Source organism: Dipodomys spectabilis, unplaced genomic scaffold, assembly GCF_019054845.1.
Source record: "Dipodomys spectabilis isolate Male_0828 unplaced genomic scaffold, ASM1905484v1 ptg000075l, whole genome shotgun sequence".
Classification (NCBI taxonomy): domain Eukaryota; kingdom Metazoa; phylum Chordata; class Mammalia; order Rodentia; family Heteromyidae; genus Dipodomys; species Dipodomys spectabilis.
Window position 1 is genome coordinate 11,836,046 of NW_024870752.1, and position 21,406 is coordinate 11,857,451.

The following is a 21,406-nucleotide window of genomic DNA, read 5'->3' on the forward strand; positions in this document are numbered from 1 at the left end:
TCTTTCCCAGGTCCCTAGTACTTTATCAGCGACATATTGCTTTAGTTCTCAGAGGTTTTATTTGGTGTTAAATGAGTTTCTAGGAAACGCTTTAAGTTGTCTTAAGCTAACATCTGTACACAGAGAATTTAGCTGGTCCCTTCTCAGCTATGATATCTGGCTAAGAAGAAGATTCTGTACTTACAGAATTGTGCTGAGATGGGGATCTAGGCAGCGTACAGGCAACCAAAAGCAGATAGTCAGGTTCTTGAAAGGGAGACAGATCTTCAGAGATAGGAAGATGAATAAAATATGCTTCAGGCAATATTGAAAAATAGAAAGACTTAAGATATTGATTCTATCCTCACAATCCAGGGCAGGCTGGAAATAGGTAGATTGTGGTTCTCTTAGTCATTGAGAAGAACAGACAAGGTTGTACGGTTCATGACTCTGGACCACAGCCTTGGGATGGCTTTTGTTATTAAAAGCTGATTGAACTGGAGGAGTTGGCTCAACCCAAAAGCTGGGTTGAACTTTGGTTAAAAAAAAAAAACTGTCCTAATGTGATCACAACTGTGACTCTAAAGTGTTTGTTTCCCACTGTCTCTGTGCTATGACTGGCCACCAGAACTTCAACTGAAAGCCTGGAGGCTGGACAGCGGAACAGGCCCATCTTGATGATGTTATTTGCCATCACCTAGAGAACATGCAATGCTCCTTTCTCCAGGCACCTGTGGCTTCCCTACTTCCCTTGTTTCTCTACTGGACACAAACCAAGACTGGCCATTCTCTCACCACATTTGCCTGGACACACATCTGAACTAATTCCCTGAGACTCTGAATTCACCCTTCTGGGCAAGTTGGGGGTGATTCTAAGATCTGTGTTTTGTAGCCCGATGGATGGAATGTGCACGAACCCAAACAGACCTGCCTTGCAGAGGTGCTGAGATTCCCAGAGGACTGGCCTGGTTATCAACACCAGCAACATCTGCAAGACAAAAGCCCTTGGACTTCCAGGCAAGGACTGGAGATCGCCAAACAGAATGCTTCCTTTGAGGACACTGATGTACAATGTTTCTGGGGACTGTGTTCTAAAAGGTCTGAGGGAGAAGCTGCAGCTGTCGACTCTCATTGGCGCACTGAATGGAACCACTGTGAGTCACATATACTGCTGCACTGTGGAACTCATAGTATCCAGATGCTACCACTTGAGTCCTTGGCTCGTATTGGGGAAAACAGTCTTTGGACAGACAGTGTTTTGTGTAATTTAGTGGTTGTCATGTTTGTCTTCCATCTCCTGGTCATTTTTCTTTTTCTTTTTCATTTGTTTGTTTTAGTCATGTGGTCATGTTTTACTTTTCATTCTTTTTTTAAAATCTTTTTCAGTAGCAATCTCTGAATCTGGGCTTGCATTATTTTTTTTAAATCTTTCATCTCACAGTTAGAAATAAAAATTTGGATCCTTATCTGGTACCCCATTTGAGATGTAAAAATAGTTATTCAGTAGGTAGTAAATTCTTTCTCCTAAGAGATATTTCCTTTTGTTTCTGTGCAATAATCTGTATGAACTTGGTTATTAGGAGATTGTATTGTGACATTATCAACCTTTATTGCTATTTAAAAAAAAAAGATAGTTTGTAGAACTGAGGATTTCCATTGATGTGAAGCACAATTTAATGACTAGGTTAACATATTAAACTGTTGTGATGTCAAGAACAATTGTTTCCTCTTGTGTTTTTGTAAGAGACACTTTCACAAAATGAGAAAAGTTATTTAAACGCTTTAAGGGATTTATGGAAATAGAATCCACAAGATCAGCTTAGTCAAACTCTGAAAATCCATGCTGCGGATACAAATGTGGTTACTGGATGTGAAACTTGAAAAGCCATAGAAGACAAAGAAAATATGGGTTAAAACAACCCATAGCATATGAGGCCAGGAGGATTTCACAGACTCTCAAACACATAATCTTCTAAACCCATGACTGATTCTCAGTACCTCTCTACCTCTGTGCCCACCCCAACACTTTGACGTCTGCTGCAAAATGTGGAAAAGCCACCTGGAGATGACAAGATTAGGGGATGAGGTTTTTTTTTTTTAAAAAAAAAAAAAAGGCAAGTACAAGAGCTAAAGTGAGTGGAGCAAAGACAGACTTCAAGAAAGAAACAGGGAGGGAGGAAGGGTGAGGGAAGGACAAACCAGAAGAAAAACAGTGCCGCCAACAATAATGAGACATGGGTCTCTCCACTAATTCAAAGTGTCAGGTTCTAGTTTAAAAATAAAGATTTTCTTTTCATCCCACAGAAATGGAAATTGTAGATTTCCTTCTTGCCTGGTAGGTAAAAATTTTGGCCCTAGTATAAGTCATTTGACCATGTTCCTTTATGTAGTGGGAGTCATATAAAATGCGAATTGATCATTTTAAATTAGAAGAGAAAGATCATAAGAAGAGAAAGACCCAAAAAGACTGGAAAAGAAACCCATAGGAATACGTTGGATGTGAGCACACAATACACACACACACACACACACACACACACACACACACACACACACACACACACATTCCACACATTCCATACCACACCAAAATAAAAATTTTAGGAGCTTTTGCCATTAAACAAAAGTCTCAAATGAGAGGAAGAGCTAGGAATTTCTCTAATCATCTTGAAAAAACATTAGTCCATTCTCATCCTGGGATCTACATTCCAAGACACCCAGTAGAGGCCTGACACAATGAACTACACAAAACCTACAAGACTATTTTCTTATTTTCTTATTGCTGTAGATCTTAGTGACCTCAGCCTATAATTTTCCCCCCATTCCTTGTAGGTGTAGAACTTTAACCTTACTTAGAAGAAGCACTGTATACCTTCTCTTTTTTTCATCCACATATTGCCAATTTCAGGCCTTACAGCCACTATTAAAATAAGGGTTACTTGGAAACATCACTGCCTGGCACCAGAGTAGGTCTGGCAGCTGAGATGGCTACTGAGTGACTGATAGGCAGGTAGCATCTACAGTGTGGGTACACTGCCCGGCACACTGCCCGGCAGGGTGATTCATGTGCCAGGCTAGATAGAGCAGGATGGAGATTTTGTCACATTGAAAATGCTAAGCAACTTAAATTTTATGAGATGTTCGTTTCTGGAATTTTCCATTTAGTCTATCTGTGCACCAATGACCCTGAATATCTGCAATATGGAAAGTGATACACAAACTAACAAGGGGATTTCCGTTAGTGTCAAAAATGAGATAAAAAAATCTATAGACTATATTCAACACCCACTGGCCAGGATGATACTGTTTGAGTCTCACAGACAGAACCATTTTATATCAAATATAAAACTATCAGACTATCAATTTTTTCACAAATTAATGGCAGATAAGAGAATCAAAAAGAACAATTTCTTTGATAAACTATGAATTTTTATAACTACGAAGAAATACGTGATCTTAGATAAATTGGAAAACACAAGATACTTAGAATCATTGCTTGCTTCCATTTTTTAATGCATTAACAATTAAAGTGAAAATTAAATAAGGTATGTTTTAGGAAACTGGAATCCAGCTGTGCTGCAGAAATATATGCCTTAATATATTAATGGGCATCCTATGGAAAAAGAATTTTAACAGTTGCATGTAATTTTGCCCCTCTTACATACTTAATCATTCTCCCATTTCATTTTTGGCTTTTCCACTAATAAATAATACTGAAAGTAATATACTTGTACATACCTGGCATCTATGTATTTTTATATACCTGTTAGTGAGACAGCAATGGACAGTATGTGTGCATTTTCTCATAACACTAAGGGAAAAATACTCAACCTGATCAAAACTACACAGATGCAGTTGAATGATTTGTGAAACAAATAAAAAAATAATGGATTCATTCTTATAATCAGTGATTATATAATCTGGATTTCTTCAGAAGCATCCCATCTGCTCTGGTGGTAGTGTTCGTGTTTCCCAAGATTGGGGAGCAGGGACTGCTGAACAGTGGCTTTCAGAGTGGTTCTCAACCACAGGGCCACATATCCCTAAGACCATGGCTCAGTTGTGGACCAGGCCACATCTAACAATGCCTCCATGAAGGCAAAAACCAGGTTTTGTGACCAGGCACAGATCTGAAGGACTGTCTCGGCTGAGGACAGTTGAAAACGTTCCTGTCAACACCCTGGCCTCCCCTTGGCCTCCTCCTGACACCATGGTCCCTGCAGATGAGTCCCACACCCAACCTTATCCCATGTTTGCCTCGTAGGACACTAGTGCTGGCATGGAACCTCACATCTGGCCTCCACATCCTCTCCCTGGGTTCCTTCCCTCTTTGTTCTACAACCTGAGGATTTGCCTTCTTGTCTTCTGAACTCAATTATGTCTTTAAAATATTTTGACATATTTTATCCAACATTTCTACTTGTGTACAGCTGAAGGAAGAATCCAGTTACCAGAAAAGACTCTGTTAAATTTTCTGGAGTCTCTGTCTCTATGGTACTTATCAGGAGATTCACCACAGTTTCTTTCTGTTTCCAGGCTCTTCATTTTCCTGTTTAAACTTTTATTTCTTTCCTACTATGGAGGATTTTCCTTCTGTTTGTTCTTTCTCATTACTGTGCTCCTAAAAATTTCTAATAATGTTTTTTCTTTCCTTATTTATGTATTTTAAAATTTACATATCATTATAATTGTCAATTTTTTTAAATTTTAACTCAATTTTCAATTTTAACCCTTTGATTTTTCATCCAGGTTTTAGCTTTTGCTTTGCATATTGTCTAGTTTATCTGTGTGTTAATGCCTAACTCTGAAGTTTGTATTGGCACTTATCTTTATATTCACTATTTTATCAAAATATCTTTCAATTTTTATTGCTGGTTGTAACTATCCTTTTTCTATATTTTTAAATTTTTTGTAAAGGTGATGAACAGTGGGGTTACAGTTACATGAGTAAGATAATGAGTACTTTAAACAAAATACTCCTCCCTCATTTTCTCTCGCTAACCATTCCCAATCCCCCCCCCCCACAATGTGTAAAATTCTGAAACAAATTTGTTTTACTTCTATTATCTTAAGCCAATCTGTTGTGCTCAGATTGTTCTACCTGCAAAATCCTCACTTTTTAAAACTAGATTGAGGTTCCTTTGGACTAAAAATATGATAAATTCTTGTAAAAATTTCATGGATACCTGAAAGGAATCGCTATTGCCATATTACTTTATTGAATTATATATAAAGAGATATCTAAGTGTATATAATGTATTCATAAAACATTATATTATATATATATATATCCCTATATATTACCATCTAACCTTTCATACATTTATCTACACATATCTATACATGTATTCATGTGTGTATATATAAACATTTATAAGAATAGAGTATGTACTAAATTGTCTTGCCTGCGATGTGTTCCTAACCATTTCTAATGATTCTTATCTTCTATATTTTGCTCATTTTTTATTGCTCATCACTTGCAAATCCTTTGTTGCTAAGGCTACAATTCTCAATACAAAGTAATTCTTTGTGTATCATTTAATACTTCTTGCTTTACATTCTTCCTTCATTTTATTAGAATGACTATTGTGTAGTACTGTCAATCATCCTTGTGTATCATTTAATACTTCTTGCTTTACATTCTTCCTTCATTTTATTAGAATGACTATTGTGTAGTACTGTCAATCATCCCCTGGGTCTTGAGCACACCAGGCCCACACTCTACCACTGAGCCATCCCCTCACACTCATGTTAGTATTATTTTAGACATTTCATAATTAGCAATGAACTTGTTTTGTTTACATAATCTGACTTTTTGTCTCTTAGCTTGAGAATCACTAGAATTATTATTACAATTACTGATAATTATTATAATGATCAGATTACTGTCTTTCTGTGGTTTTCTTTCTATTTGTGCTTTCTTTTCTGTTTAGCTTTCTGTCATGACAGGCTATGATTTCTTTGGAACCGATGTTAAGAACATAACCACATTTGTTTGGCTTTCTTTTATGTAATTCGAAAGTGTTCACATTTATATGCTTCTCATTCCTTCCAATGGTTGACTTTAATTATTTGGAGTCATAACTCTGGATTGTAAATTAGCTGGAATTTTAGATTTACATCATGGTTGTTGATATACTATTATTGCAGGTAACATCATCACTGTATCAAAAGGAAGCAGGATAGTAAATATTCAAGAAACTAAAATCTGTCATCGTAATCAGGAAATACTGAGTTACTTTCAAAGTTCTGGGAAATGCTCTTGTGTATCAGATGGCTTAAATTATTCACACAGTTGTCGCATGTGAAACAGAAAGACAAGAAGATAAAGAGGAAATTAGAACCTCACAAATTAGTGTTTGAAAGACAAGGCATGTCACCGGTTCCGTGAATAATAAGTTTGTTCAGTGGGGAAAAAAATGATAAAAGAGGTAAAGTGTTATCAGAATTACACAAATGCAACTGTTTTCAAGTTTAATTTAGGACTAGCTGAACCCATCCTAACACATACAAAGGAGAAGTAGTAAGACACACCTTCTGTAGCAGACAGCATGGTTTTTTCCCCTTAATTGAAGAATATAATCTGAACACATTTCTGGGTAAGAACACTGAGAATTTTAATATCAAGGCAACATGATTGAATAAATACAAAGAACTCTTTTCTGAAAAAGAGAGATAGTGCCTTCACAAATCCATGGCGTTTTCTCTATCTGGGACACAGCCAGGTGTTAACGCCCTTCCCTGCTTGTCTTTATCCTTACAGGTGTTAGATGACAAGAAGTCATTAAATCCTTGCAAATCAGGGCACCACTCTCTGGAGCCCTGCCAGGAAGCCTGTCAGTTAAGTTTTAAGCAGAAGTAAACACATTACCGTTCTTCTAAGAAGCCGCCACTAGTGGTTAACACTCACGTGTGCAGCTGCCAGTTACAGCCCATAATCCCTTGCTGCCCTATTCAGCCCCCTCCGTGTGAAGTTAGAGGCAAGAGCATATGTGTTAGCTCTGTTGCTACTGAAGAGCCAGCTCTTCCACTAATATATCTTTATTTTCTTTGCTGTCTGGGGGACATAGCTATCTCACACTGAGATTCAGAAAGGTAGAAAAATGGTACACAAGGCCTTCAGCATCACATTATGATATTGCATATCTTACTACTATTAAATGCTACTTTTCTTAAAGATGATTAGAGCAAGCATTCTGTCATTTTCAGCAGGCCCTAAATTCAAATTATCAAGATACTCTGCCCATAAGTATCCTATAACAGAATAGATCTTTAGTAGAGATTCTCGTAGCTTTACCAGTGTCTAAATCTACAAGATTATCGTTGAAGTCCCTTTACTGACTCCTTCGCTTTCCTTTTTAGGGTTCCTCTTGGTTTCCATTTTGAAGGCATTTATTACATGTTTTTCTATAAGCCAGACATGATACTAGATGCTGACGTTAAAATAGTAAGGTCAATCTGAATCTAATACTTGAATGTTTTGCCAATCCCTTCAGCCTCCATAGGCCAAGAGCCCTGCAAAAATCTCATGTCCTGCCTCCAAAATAACTTCTTCCCAGCTCACAACCCTTGGCCAGATCCTCCTGTACACTCACCTTTCCTGTCCTATGTGATGCACACTTTCTACCTAGAAAGTCTTTCTTTTCCTTGTGCTGTAATTCATAACCCCAGACCCACTTCTTTGTTGCTCCATACTAGCTAATCATCTTCAGTCCCCAGGCATCCAGCCTGGGTACCTGTTTGTTCAGGATTGAAGATCAGCACCATCCTACCCCTCTTTGATACTATACCCAAGGATGAGGCTCCTTTAAGGTCAAGGACAAATTCTCCCAATTCACTGCTGTTTAGTGTCCCTGACAAATAGTACGTGCTTAATACATATTCGATGAGTTCGTGGGCAAAAACGCCAATCAGAGAATGAGCCCACCACATTAGGAAAATGAAGCAATTCCTATGTAATCCACCATAACCTACATTCTGCTAGCTTCCAACTAGATCATGTTCTCTAGGTTCCTGTTATGTATGAACTGATGGAATAGCCACACCTAAATGTCTCCTACTCAGTCCTCAACAAACCTCATTATCCATTCTTCTACCACCTAATAAACTCTTGTTCCTTCTTACTGCCTCAACAACTCTGTTATGAGCTAGCTTCCCATTCCTACAAATACTATCTCTGTAGACTGCCAGCCTGTCTTGCCTTATCTATCAATGGGAACATTTTGGGCCATTCTAACCTTTACAGAAATATCTGTACATACAGGAAGCATTGCAATGGGTTTCTCTAATAATTTATTTCTTGACTAAACTTTTTTGAATATTTAAGTTATATAAATATCAAGATAAACTGAACTATTAATATTAAAACTTGAAATAAAGACAAATTAAGTACCATGAAAGGCATAAAACATTATATTCTGTGTTGGGTACTACACTGGGATTGATAAGTCTTACTACTTAAAAATAATAGAAATATTCTAAATAAATAAATAAAATTTTAAGTGTAGAAAGAATATCTAAGACACCCACTAAGAGTATCGAGAATGTCATCTATTCAGTCATATTATAAGACTTATCAACCCAAGACCTTTCTTTAGCCCAGCTCCACTCTTTCAGAGACCCCATTATACCACTTTCTACCTTACCCTTCCTTAGGACCATGTAACTCACTCTGCAGCTAATCATTTAGGATCGATCAGTGCATCACCATTCTTGCTCTTTGCTAATGGGGTTCTATATCCTAGTCATATAGAATTGTTAAAAATATGTATATCCCATGTAGACAAGGGGCAAAAATGCCCAAATTACTCATTGGATGGGTAAGAGTAGAGTTAGTTCAGACAATAAGGGGAGAAGTGAAAAGACAGCAGAGACCTGGCCAAAGTCAAAGCACCTGTACTAGCCATTTGCGCTGTGTTCAATACCATTGCTCTGCCTCTGATAAGTCTTTGGTGAGCCACACTCTGACTGATAATAATTTGAGAAGAGCCCAGTCTGACATTCACCTACTAGCACTACCATAAAATCTCACTCTATACTAATGAAGAAGGTTTTGCCTATTTCTGGTTCAGTGTCCTACTTCAACTTCTTAACGAGTCTTTGGAGAGAGAACCTAACTACATCTTGCCAGCTTGAACATAAAAAGGCAATGTGCCCAATATACTGAGGTTGGTGATAAAGAAAGGGTATGATTAAGTTTAGCATACATTTGACATTTCCATATTTAATTCTGTGAAGATAGGTAATCCGAACCTACTATTTGGCTAAACAGACTATTTCTACTTCCCATGATACTGCTGCCCTTGGAATTGTTTTTTTTCCCCTGAATTAAGTGGTGGCTTATCACGAAGCAAAACATTTTAGGGTAAGCTTAGGTTTTGAGTTTATTTTCTTATTTTAGGACTCACTATCTTGTTAGCATGTGGTGCCTGCACTGTCTATGGATTTCTTTGATGAAAGCCTCAAGGTAAATTGGTTTGCTTTACCTCTTGAGATGGTAATTTAGATAGACAAGAAAAATCAGACTCCTGAGCACTCTCGTTGGCCTTTCATGATCAAATCTTCCTGGAAACAATCAGAAATAGGTAACGGTGGGGGATTAACCCCTTGCTAGGAAAAAGAAATCTGTAGTAGGTTTAGACCCTTCCCAACTCACCGTAGCTCTGCCATCACCTCCCAGAGGCTCCGCATTATGGGGCCTCTCCATATTTTTCAGGACCAAGAATAAGCATTGCAATAGAGGCGCTGGTAGCTCCCATCTTTCTCCTCCTTCCACTTGCCACTGAATCCCATATGATACAAGAGATACTCTCAAATCTGTAGACACCTCAGGCCAACGGTCCCAATGGTGAATATCCCCATTTCTAGCTTGCATGAGCTAGACTGACACCTCCAAGTCATCATGATCCTTGGAAGAGAAACATGAAGGCCCTGAAAGCTGTTAGTGTTTTGGGAAGCAGCAGATTCCACTATCCTGAGTACCTAGAACATAAAGGAGAGGAGACACCAGTCGCAGGCTAGAGTAAACACATCTTTTCTTGTGCCATAGAATCCTTCCCCATAGAAGGTGAACACCCAGAGTGTGACCAGAGGGCCCTAATTCACATGGATCCAAGGACTAGTTCTTGACGTGGCTTTGTATTAGAATGAGCACAAATCTCACAGACCTGTACTAGTAAAGGAGTAAGAAGCAGCAGTGAGGTGGGTGGCAGACTGTAGTTGTTTGCTTGTACCTCCTTCCCTTCCTTTGCCAGGGCTAAAGGTTATATACTCTTACCTTTGAACTCAGCCTGGATTGATAAAATAAAAGTGGAGTCAGTCACTTAAAAGCAAGTGAGTTCACGTGAGCTTCATTTTCTTCTGCCCCAGCAGCTAGTGAAGCTCCAGAAATCATCTGATCCACCAACCTGGCTCTCAAAGCATGGGCAATTACAAGGCTGTGACTTACTGGAGGAGACCTGTGCCAGACCTGCAATGTGAAGAAGGGACAACCCTTTGTTCCTTGAAGCTGCTCATACACTCCTAACCAATCTTGAATGAGGCAGTCACATGTTAGTGGTTGCCAGAAGACCGAAAAAATATATTCTGGATTCTACTTATCTCTTCCTAGAAGTGAGTTACCCCCACTTCTGGGTCTGTGTCCAGCCTTCTCAATCACAGCATCCTTGCAAAGAATAAAGCTAAGTGAACAAGCACTTCTACATCACAAGCACAAGTCTTAGCATCCAGAGGAGCAAGAACTAGGGTTCTTCCGTCCCAATCCACTCTTGACATGGACAGTGGACTCAAGAGTGATGTCCCACTCAGATGTGACAACAAGGGTTTGTGTGGGTGATTACAAGAGAGGATAAAGCTAAGAAATAGCTTCTGTCATTAGGGCACTGACTCTAGGAGAAATGACACACAATGCCTAAGATGGATCTTCCAGACATTTTCTGCGTCTGGGGGTCACAATGGGGGTAACAAGATAGGGGCGATTATCAACTGTGAGTTGAGATAAGAGGTAGCCAAAAGCAAGAAAGTTCCTGAGGACAGGTGTGTTTGGGGATAGCGAGGTAGGTAGATGGATCCGATGAACTGAAGATAGATACATAATAGGTAGGTAGACCAATTGGTTGATAGACAGATAAAATCTTGCACAGCCCTTAATGAGGTTGTGTTCCTTATTTTTTTTCAATAAGAAGATAAAGGCTCTAAAGTTTCACTAGATATTACCACTAGAACCAAGATCCAGACACAGCCCCTTGTGACTCTGCAGCCCGTGTCTGTCTGGCCAGCCACACTCCTGTCCTTTGAAGACTGTTGTAAGTGGCACTTCCCATCACTCACAAACCTGGAAGTGTTGGTGGCATATTCCATTAAAGCCTGTGCCCTCTCCCCTTCCCTCCCAAATTAGGTGGCTGCATTTTCTCTTCACCCAGTCCTTTGGCAGTTTCCACTGCCTGTGGGGCCTAATTGGGCCAGAGTCTCCTGGGGGCTTTGCTTTGCTATTTCCTGATGAGCCAGGGAGAAGGGAGCATAGACTGCAACTGTTCTCATTAAGGAAGGACACCATTTGTCATTCCTCTTAGAGGTATCATCACTATTTTAATTAACCATCTTTGCCATTGGGTCTGCGAATAATTGTCCTCTACCGTTGTTCAAACCACAAGAACAGCTACTTTTTAAGATGTAGGCTTTTCCCTCCAGAAGCCCTTGCTAATTAAAGCCTGAGAAGTTTTAACTCCTTCTGCAGAAAGCCTACAAGTCAGGTAGTATGTGACCCTCATTAGCACTAGGGAAGATTACAAGGCCTGTTGCTATTATCTTGGCCCCAGAACCCCTTCTGAAAGTAACCACTTGCTAAGAGGAAGTGTTGATCTGATGTACGTTTTACTGCCTTGCAGAGCAAAGTTAAAAGATTGTCTTTTTAATTCTAGCAAGGGGATGAGATATCATTTACCTTCCTATGTGGAAGGTAATTTTCTAGTTAAGCAGCAGGTAAAAAATGAAGGTAAAAGGAGTCTAGTAAAGAGAATGATCCTAGGAAAAAATAGTAATCTGAGATCCCTGAAATCTTAGCCGTATGATGATTACACACACACACACACACACACACACACACACACACACACACACACACTAAAACAGGGTATAAGCAGACAGAAATCTTTATGAAATATGGTAGAGAAATGTTTTTTTGCAAAAGCATTTTCAGACCCATGCAATGGAAGGACAGACAGGGTTACAACACTGTCATAGCAATTCAGGTCACACTCAGGGCTCACCACGTTTCCAAGTTTCCAAAACACACTGGTTCTCCACGATATTCACCAGGGACCCATCTATCTGTGAAACACTGGGAGAAGAAATAGGTTCCCAATTCCATTCTTCTGTGGTGATAGTTTGGATAGGATAAGCACCCCAGATGGCACATGTGTGGAAGGACTGTTTGCCAAAACAGCAATGTACAGCAGTGATGTTTTGGGAAAATGACTAGACATGCAGGCTCTCATTTTACCAATAAATTTTTTTAAATTATACCTTTTAAGTTTTCTCTCTAGGGGAAAAAAATCTACATCAGATCAATATTCTATCTTAGCAAGAACTGATTTTTAGAAGAGGTCCTGGAGCCTGGATAATAGCAGCAGGGCTTCTCATCTTCCCTGGGCTAATGTGGGTCACAGCTTACCTGATAAACATATAATTGGATGGCATTGTTGGCAGATAGACAGGGCGCAGTTTGAGGGAGTATGTCATTAGGCCTATCCCCTGGAAAGATGCACCTCAGGGCCTTCTTGTGTCTCTCAGTTTCCTGGCCACCATGAGGTGAACAACTTCACTCCTCCATGCCTTTCCACCATGATGGTGCAGGTCACCTTGATGCAGAGACAACTGAACTGAAAGATCACTGACTTAATAATCCTCTGTGCTGGGAGCCAAAATATATCATTCCTCTTTAGCATTGGTGTTTTCTCAGATATCTGTCAACAAAAAAAGATAACTAACATTCCGACTGTGGCTGGGATGTCAAGTCCACTTGTAGGACCTATTTGTAGCTCAGACAGCCCATTTTCTTCAGAACCACTTTTCTTTCTGAAAGACTGACTGGCAAAGAGACAGTGGCTAGACCATGTGTAAAAATAGAATTATGGTCATGGCATGCTGCTGCTTACCAAAACACCACTCCATTCTCTGTATCCACCAGGCCAGGAAACCACCCTGCTATCTCTAAGTCAGTCTTGAGGAAAGTCTGACTACTATCTCTACCACGAATCCAAGAAACTCAACAAAAACTTTTGTAACAATCAGCCTCAAGTGGACAATTCTCAATGAATAATAGACAGCCTCACTAATTTTTGTTCCACTCCCAACCTAAGAACAATCAGAGAATGCCAAAGATGCTTCCTAACTAATCATGTAGACTACCATGCTTCTGGCTGGCTGCCTCAGCTTCACATCTCTGCCAAATGCAAGCGATGGAGGCTGACCCTGTGCTGTGGCCATCTCCTAACCCATAGTCTTGGCTTTCTCATGGTTGATTCCCACACTTCCTTCTCTGTCCTCCATCGCACTACGTCTTAGACACGTATCCCTTTTCTTCCATATCAGGATCGCATGATTAGTAATTTCTCATGTATATTATGTAAGATATTTCATCTCTTTACCTCCAAAACCATCTCAGACTGCTTTAGGTTAATAGGTGCAATTATTGTTCTATTATGATAGAAATGGCCCCCAAATCATAGCTTTCTACAACACGCATTTATTATCTTACAGTTTCTATGGGCCAGAGAATATGGGAGTGGCTAAACTGGGTGTCTTACTGGCCTTAACTGGGTGTCCTCAGTTCTTTTCAAGGTTACAATCAATGTTCCTAGAGAAACTAGTCATCTCAAGGTTCAGCTCACACTTGATTGTCAGTGGGCTTTAGTCTCACAGCCTGACAGACTCAGGGCCTCAGTTCCTACTCTGTGATTGGCTGGAGGCCATCCCCACTTCCTCACTCCTGAACCTCCTCATTGGACAGCTCACAGCCTGGCAGATGGCTTCACCAAAGAGACCTTTAAAGTGAGAAAGTACCAGTCAGAAGGAAATCACAGTCTTCCTTGGCCGCCAGAAACAACAGTCAACACTTTGTCCATATTCTTTCTGCCCATTAGAAGCAGGTCATTAAGTCCAGCTGACAACAAGATGTTCAGTATCCCAACACTGGGAGTCATTTTGGAGGGTCTCCTACTGCTATTAGCTGGGTAATATCTGGTCTCCTTTCCCAGTCTATCTGTGATTCTCTGTGCACAAACTTTCCCTCTTCTTCTTGAGCTGATTTCTTTTTCTCTTACCTCTCAACATTATCAGCGATTATGTTTCTTTTTCCCTTTGAGGAAACATCCAGAATCTCCAGGCGTTTCTGAATTATCTTTTTAAATTATCTTTTTTGCTTTTCCTTTACCCTCATGCTGTGACACTGAGTGGCTATTGATATTTGTGGGCTCTAAGGAGATGATTTTGCCCAAGGCTGTAGTGACAGCCAGGACAGAAGCCAAGGTTGCCATTTCCCCCATCTCTGTCCTCAGACCACCAAACACATTGCAGCACAGCCTAGAATCCTGCTTTAGGCAACAGGAAGGATCATTGGGGTCAGTCCATATGATGTACAAGCTTCCCTAAAAGTTGAGAATAATTGTTTTATGGCTGCCTCACCTTCCTGGGTTAGGTGGCTTCGATGTTTCTAAGTATACTGAAATGTAATGTAATTTATATGACATTCCATTTTCAGCTCTGTCGCGTGGGCAGTGTTCTTCGATATTCTGAACTGTCGGATTTCAGAGCTAGTAAGGCTGAATGGCAAGAGTGGACACAAAGGAATTTTGCCTCTAGCCAACAGTCACACCACTGTAACAACAGGGAATTAGGGAATTCTTTCTATAAGCTTGTTGGGATCTTTTTAAATAACCTTTCCTGGGGCAAAAAAAATGCTGCTTGTAATAAAATCTATGAGTAAGCCCTTCAGGTTTAATCCTGTAAGGTTTATGGCATACTTCCATTAGATGTGTCTTACAATTTGTTTGGGAAACAAGGGATAAATCTCTATATGCAAATTAAGAAGACAGTCTTCCTAAACAAAGGAAGTTCAAAGGAAGACTTGGTATATATTATTCATTTACCTCCAGTGTAAATTCAGAAAGCATTGACTTTGGCCTATCTCAATCAAGAAAATATTTATAGTATTAATAACCTCTGATCTTATATGCATGATAGAAAAAAAAAGTGCATTGTGGCTCTGAAAGAGATTCAGAGGCCTATTTGAGAAGTTTTCTGAGGATACCTATACCATACATTAAAAATGCAAAGACAATTTATGAATGTATTTATCATACTTATTGAAGTGAAGACAAAACTCAGAGTTAATGCATTCTTCCTCTAGTGTATAGCCATTGCAAGAAGATTGTAAAAGTTCTCACATCCCACATTATGCTTCTGCTTGCCTCTTGCTGCCCAAACACTTTAACTCCCTGATGCTCAACTTTGAAGACCAATGGGCTGTATATTGTAGAAGTCATTATTCTTGCAAAGATCTAAAAGTCTGATTTTAAAATTAGCATGTAACATCCAACATGACTTACAAACACAACCTCCTGGTCTCACCTTCCTTCCTAAGCAATAAAGGTAAACTGTTAGCTTTTTAATAATAATTTTCATCCATGGGCCACAGACATCTCAAGCTCAACAAGCTGAAGTCAAATTCATCTTTTCCCTTACCATGAATACAACTCTCTTCCTTTTTTCATCAAGCATGCTTAATCAGTCACCGTATTCTACCCTTTGTTTCCCACAAACTCCTCTCATGATTCTTCTTTGAAACTTAGAGACCCAGCTTTGCTCAGCTACTTCCTGGCATGCTATCATAGCCTTCTAGCTGTCCACCATGTACTCTAAAACCCATCATTTGTACCTCTAAACTCTAGATCAGGTAATGCCATTGTAATCGTTTTTAGAATGAGGCCCCAGACCCTCCACTTTTCTCTTTCGATCATCCATATGCAACCCCTTTAATAAGTCCCAAAACATAGCAAGAATTTGAACAATTGCACCACTTCTATTGCTTCTGCCCTGGCTCAAGCCACCATGCCTTCTACCGGGATTGTTGTGGTAGATATCTCTCTGTCTTCATATCATTGGTCTGCCTTTGGTCACTGTAGGCTGTCTCCAACAGGGCAGATAGTGCGACTTTTCTACTTAAAATTCTCCTCTGGCTTCCCCTCTGACCCAGAACAAAAAATTTGGAAGATGACCCAGGAAGCCCACCGCCACCAGTCCCCTCTCCTTTCTTCCTTCCGTTACCTCTTTGCCTCTTGTCCTCCCGCTCCTCCCACCCCACTATTCTACCTCTCTCCAGCCACAACTGCTTTCTCTCTTCCCCAGATACCTGGCACCTTCCAAGCTCACTTGCCCATGTCACCCATGGCCCCCGGATCTCTCTCTGTTTTTCTCTTTGGTCTCATTATTCTTTTTGACATTTATTATCAGAAACATCCTCTATATTTTACTTGTCTTTTTGGTTTTTTTTTTCTCTTTTCTGAAATTTTAAGGAAAATGTAAACTCATAAAGAAAAGCATTGAAGAAAATTGTCTGCAAATAAGGAATTACAGGACCTGAAAACATAGGACCTATTGTTTCTTAGCAACAAGTACTCAGCACCTATGTGTTGTATGAATGAATGATTGGATGGATATTTGAATGATTCAATGAATGAATTAATGAAAGATATAAGAACATGGAATTTCCTCTTAGCATATTAGCTCACATCCCCTCATCCCTTACAGCTCTCATTTTGTATGCTGTATCAATAGCCTTTCTTCTAAAGAGGCATGGTTGAAATATATATGCCCACACATATATACATATAAATAATGCATACACGTATGTGTACATGCACATATGTGTATGTATTTCCCTGTTCATGTTGTTCTATTTTCCTTGCAATATACCACAATGGAGAAACTCCTATTTAACCTTCAAAACCCAGTTCATCCATTATCTCCTTCCTGTAGAGCCCCTCCCCCTCTTCTTTCAGTCAGATTCCCTGGTCAAGATGCTTCACACAGATGCAATTCCAGTTATTGTGCACCTGGCTACATCATGTTTGTGACTTTTGTTGGATCCAGTTGTAGGGATACATGTTGCCACCCGAGTAGATGCATAATAAATAATTTGCATTCTCTATTGCCTGGAATGAGGGAATGTAATGTACTCTGGCAGAAACTAGCATGACACCAGCCAAATAAGAAATCATTTCTAGAAGTACCCACAAAGTAACTAATCTACACTTTCCAAAATTTCCCATGTTTATGAAACATTACTGGAAAATTTTATTTAAAAAACAAACATATACACTCTAGCCAAATAATATTGTGAGAGAATCTTGTAAACAACCAAGTTTGGGGAGTCTCCACATCATCTCACCCCAAAATGCCTTAGAGGCTGGAGGCACACGTAGCTGACTTTCTTCTGCTGCCTCACGTGTCTATGTAGGGTAAACATCCTTACACATGCTGGGCTGTATCTCTGAGCTGGTAGATTCTGAGACCCAGAGGAGCAAAGAACTATCAGAATTTCCTCATGGTTTGCTCACAGATTCCCCAGTTCATGTGCAGAGTCTGGTGCCTTGTTGGCCTCAGTTCACCCATCTGCAAAATGAATAAGATGCCTGCACCTCACAGGGGTGTTGGAAAGTTCAATTCTATTTTGAAGTTCTTTGCATCTGTCAAGGAGTGTGTGTGCACAGGGTCTAATTAAGAGCCGCGACTTAGCATTCCTGGGTTGTTCCGTTCTTAATGTCAAATGTGCATTTAAATTGCCAGATTAAAGCCTCCTTTGATTGTCATGTAAAACAGTTCCCATATTCTTCCCTTTCCCATTGTGTTCTCGGGGTCCTGCCGAATCTCACTCGGGCCAAGATGGCGTTTCTTGGTCTGCCATTCTGGAATCTTCCCTGGGTCTGTATCACTTCACCCCTCAGTCAAGCTGGGCTCCCATTTGTCCTCTACCACATGAGCAATCTCAGCCTCAGTTAGCATATCTGCACGAGACTTACTCCCAAAAGCTGGATGAGAAGAGGGGTCAAACAAATGGCGAGTGGGTCTAGGTTCCTGAGAATGTGAGACTGAGGGTGAAGAGACACCAGGTAAGTCTTTTAGAGGGAAACAACCCAGAGACGTCCCTTTCCTTCGGATGGACAGGGTTGTCTGGGTTGCTTGCCTACATGAGTAGTGAGTAGCTAGGGAGGCGCAGAGCACGGTACCCAGGTGCCCATCTGAGTATTTGAGCATCTGCTTCATCTCTGCCACCTACATGATATACCTGATGCCTAGGCCAAGATTTTTTAATATTAAAATATGACTGGTGCAGTTAAACACCAAAAGTAGCCTTCCTGTCATTTCACCTTCCTTCTAAGCATCCTTTCCCATGACCTTTGCCCTTACCCTTCCTCACACTGTCTTTTGAGGACAGGGGCGTCAGTGGAGGAGGAAGAGCCATGGATGGGTGAGTCTGAGCAAGGCACTTACAGACATGTAAAACAAAAACAACCCTGATGCTAATGAGAACTGAGGGGGAGGGGGAGGGGGTGGGAAGGGAAATAAGTGACTAGAGCCTGAAAAAAGAAAAGAGCATCTGAACCAAGCTCCATTTTTTAGGAGTATATAGTATGTCTGTCTTTTCAGGATCCAAAGCCCAGCTAACTGATTTCATCGGGGAACTTCTCCAAGCTCATGATTTAATGGGTAAGGATGCTGCTACAACGTTCCTCTGGATACATTCCCAAAATACATATGGTGGACTGGAAGCCCAAGAGAGAAGAGGCTATGGACCACATTTTGGCAGTCCCTTAGCCCCTCCTCCTAGACAGCAGCATATCAGATCCTTCGGGTTATAGAGGTGAGATGTTTATAAGTCAAGAGAACAGGAGAGGGACACAGAGGTGAAGCAGGGGATGGAGAGAGTGGCAGAAGGGAACAGGAGAGAGGGGAGAAGGGGAAGATGAAAGGAGGAGAGAGGAAAGCAGAGGAGGAAGGGAGGAGAGGCTTCAAGGAGAGCCGGAAATTCATAAGATAGGCCAGCAGACTGGAGGCTCGACTAAAAGTTGGTTTAGCAAACTTGAGTCTGAAATCTGAAAAGCAGCAAGCCGGAAAGGCAGTCAGGTTGTCCAGGCTGCAATCTTGGAGAAAATGGAAACTTCACTCTCTGTTTTGAAAGCTTCCAAGTGATTAGACGAAACGTGGCCGCATTACGAAGGGTAGTCTGCCTTCCTCCAAGCCTACTGTTTTTAAATGTTCGTCAAACCTAAAAGCTACCTTCATAGCAACATCTAGATTGCTGGCTTGATTTTCACAAAAACCATGCACCACAGCCTAGACAAGTTGACACATAAAATTACCTATTACAATGTTCACTTCCATTCTTAGGCCACTGCTGTCCTGCAGGGAAAAAGACAAGCTGCTCCCCCTTCTCAGTTCTGCACCCTCTTATTTTCTACTGAAAGAGTACGTACGGCAGGAAGACGGAGCATGCGGACAAGGCAGAGGTGAGAGGGGATACAACACACATGCACCGCTTACAGGCTTGTGCTTAGAGATTCTGAATCACGACTTCAAATGTAAGCATCCTTGTGAATCCTCAGATTCAAGTGTTTCAATGCCAGTTTCCACTCTCCCATTTAATCCTTTACACTTCGAACAAATTGTCTGAGAAGGGCTAAAAAAACGTATGGCTTCTTCTCCAAGGAGGAGATAAAATAATCTCTAATGTGTGGCAAAGGATAAAAAGTAGAAGCCAGAGAAAAAGCTTGCCGACGTTGGCATCAAGTAAAAGTACTGCTTGCTAAGTACCTTGCCTGACTTCTTATTCGGTATAGAACACCCAGCCTGGAGAAGAACACTTCTCTTATCTTCTCAGGCCAGCTGGCTCATGACGTCTTCCAGGCAATGGATCAGAGAGGAGTGTTTCCAGTTCTCCCCCTGCAATCAGCAACCCAAGGGCCTCCCTCCTTCGGGCATCAGGACTTCATGTATTCAACCCCGTTTTTCAGATGGAAACGTGCAGCATAACAATGAGTTGCTTTTCAATGTCAGCGCCAGAGGTAGCATCCACCTTAGCTGGTTTACCCAACCGAATAAAGCATTGAGAAAGAGTGTAAAACTAGCTCAGTTAGAATAAGCAAAATTCAAGTTCACTAATAGCTACACAAAAATAATATAAAAAGAGTGATGACTATGGTTGATAACACTTGGTTATTTCTTGTCTGTCTAGAAGTAGATGCTGCTGCTGCTGCTGCTGATGGTGGTGGTGGTGATGATGATGATGATGATGACTACTTATTGAGCTTCTGTTCCTTTATCTACACATATGAATTCATCAAATCTTACAACTTTGGAGTTTTCATTATTTTATTTAAAAAAAAGGAAACTGAGACCTATGAAGACCCAAAAGAGCAGAGCACGGATTCAGAGTCTGGACTCACTGATCCTCTCTCCTATGTATGGGCATCCCTTTGCACATGTGTGATATATTTCACATTGTACACATTCATCTGTGAGGAATATTAAGGTTAATGTATCTCATTTGGAATTTACCGAAGTCCAAAATTGCATTATGCGCTCCTACAATTCTACTTGGAGGAAGTTTGAAGTCACAGTTTGACATCATTATTATTACAAGCTAAAGCTGATACTATACCTTCGGGGAGACTAGCATAAAATTCTATTTATATTAGAATATTATTTGAATATTAGAATATTTATATTCCTTGATTGTATGTAAAAAAAGGCCCGAGAGCAAAGGAAGGGGCCACCTTATCCAAAAAGAAATGTACTCATTACCTGACTTACAAAACTGTAACATCTCAGTACGTTACCTATTTAATAACAAGAAGATTAAAAAAAAAAGAAAATGCCAAAGTAGGGTGGCTTAATAAATAATACAAGAGGTAGGAATAACGCTGGCCAGAAAGTTTACTTTTAATTGTTCAAGAAGCTATATTATCTAGTAAAGCAAAAAGTTGTTCACAATCTTTTGCTTTCCTTACAGAAATACTTCTCTTTATTATTTTCATTAATGCTTTTCATTTAGCATAAAATACTTCCTAAGATGAACTCCCATTTGACTTCTTTGGAGAGGTCCACAAGGAAAGTAAGAAACTGCCTGAGAATTGTGTTTGCTGGAATGCATGCATTCTGTTATGTGATGGATACGGAGATAGCTTGGTGGGCCAGGAATTCATTCCCTCTGCTTCATGGCCTTCCATGCTGGTCTCCACTGCTGCTTCTACTCGTACATCACTCTCTCCAATTACAAGCCCTGCTTGACGAAAACTGGCTGCAAGCAACATAAAAGTAGATCAATCATAATATTTATACCCACCCCCTGGGAAAAAACCCATTCCCCTTC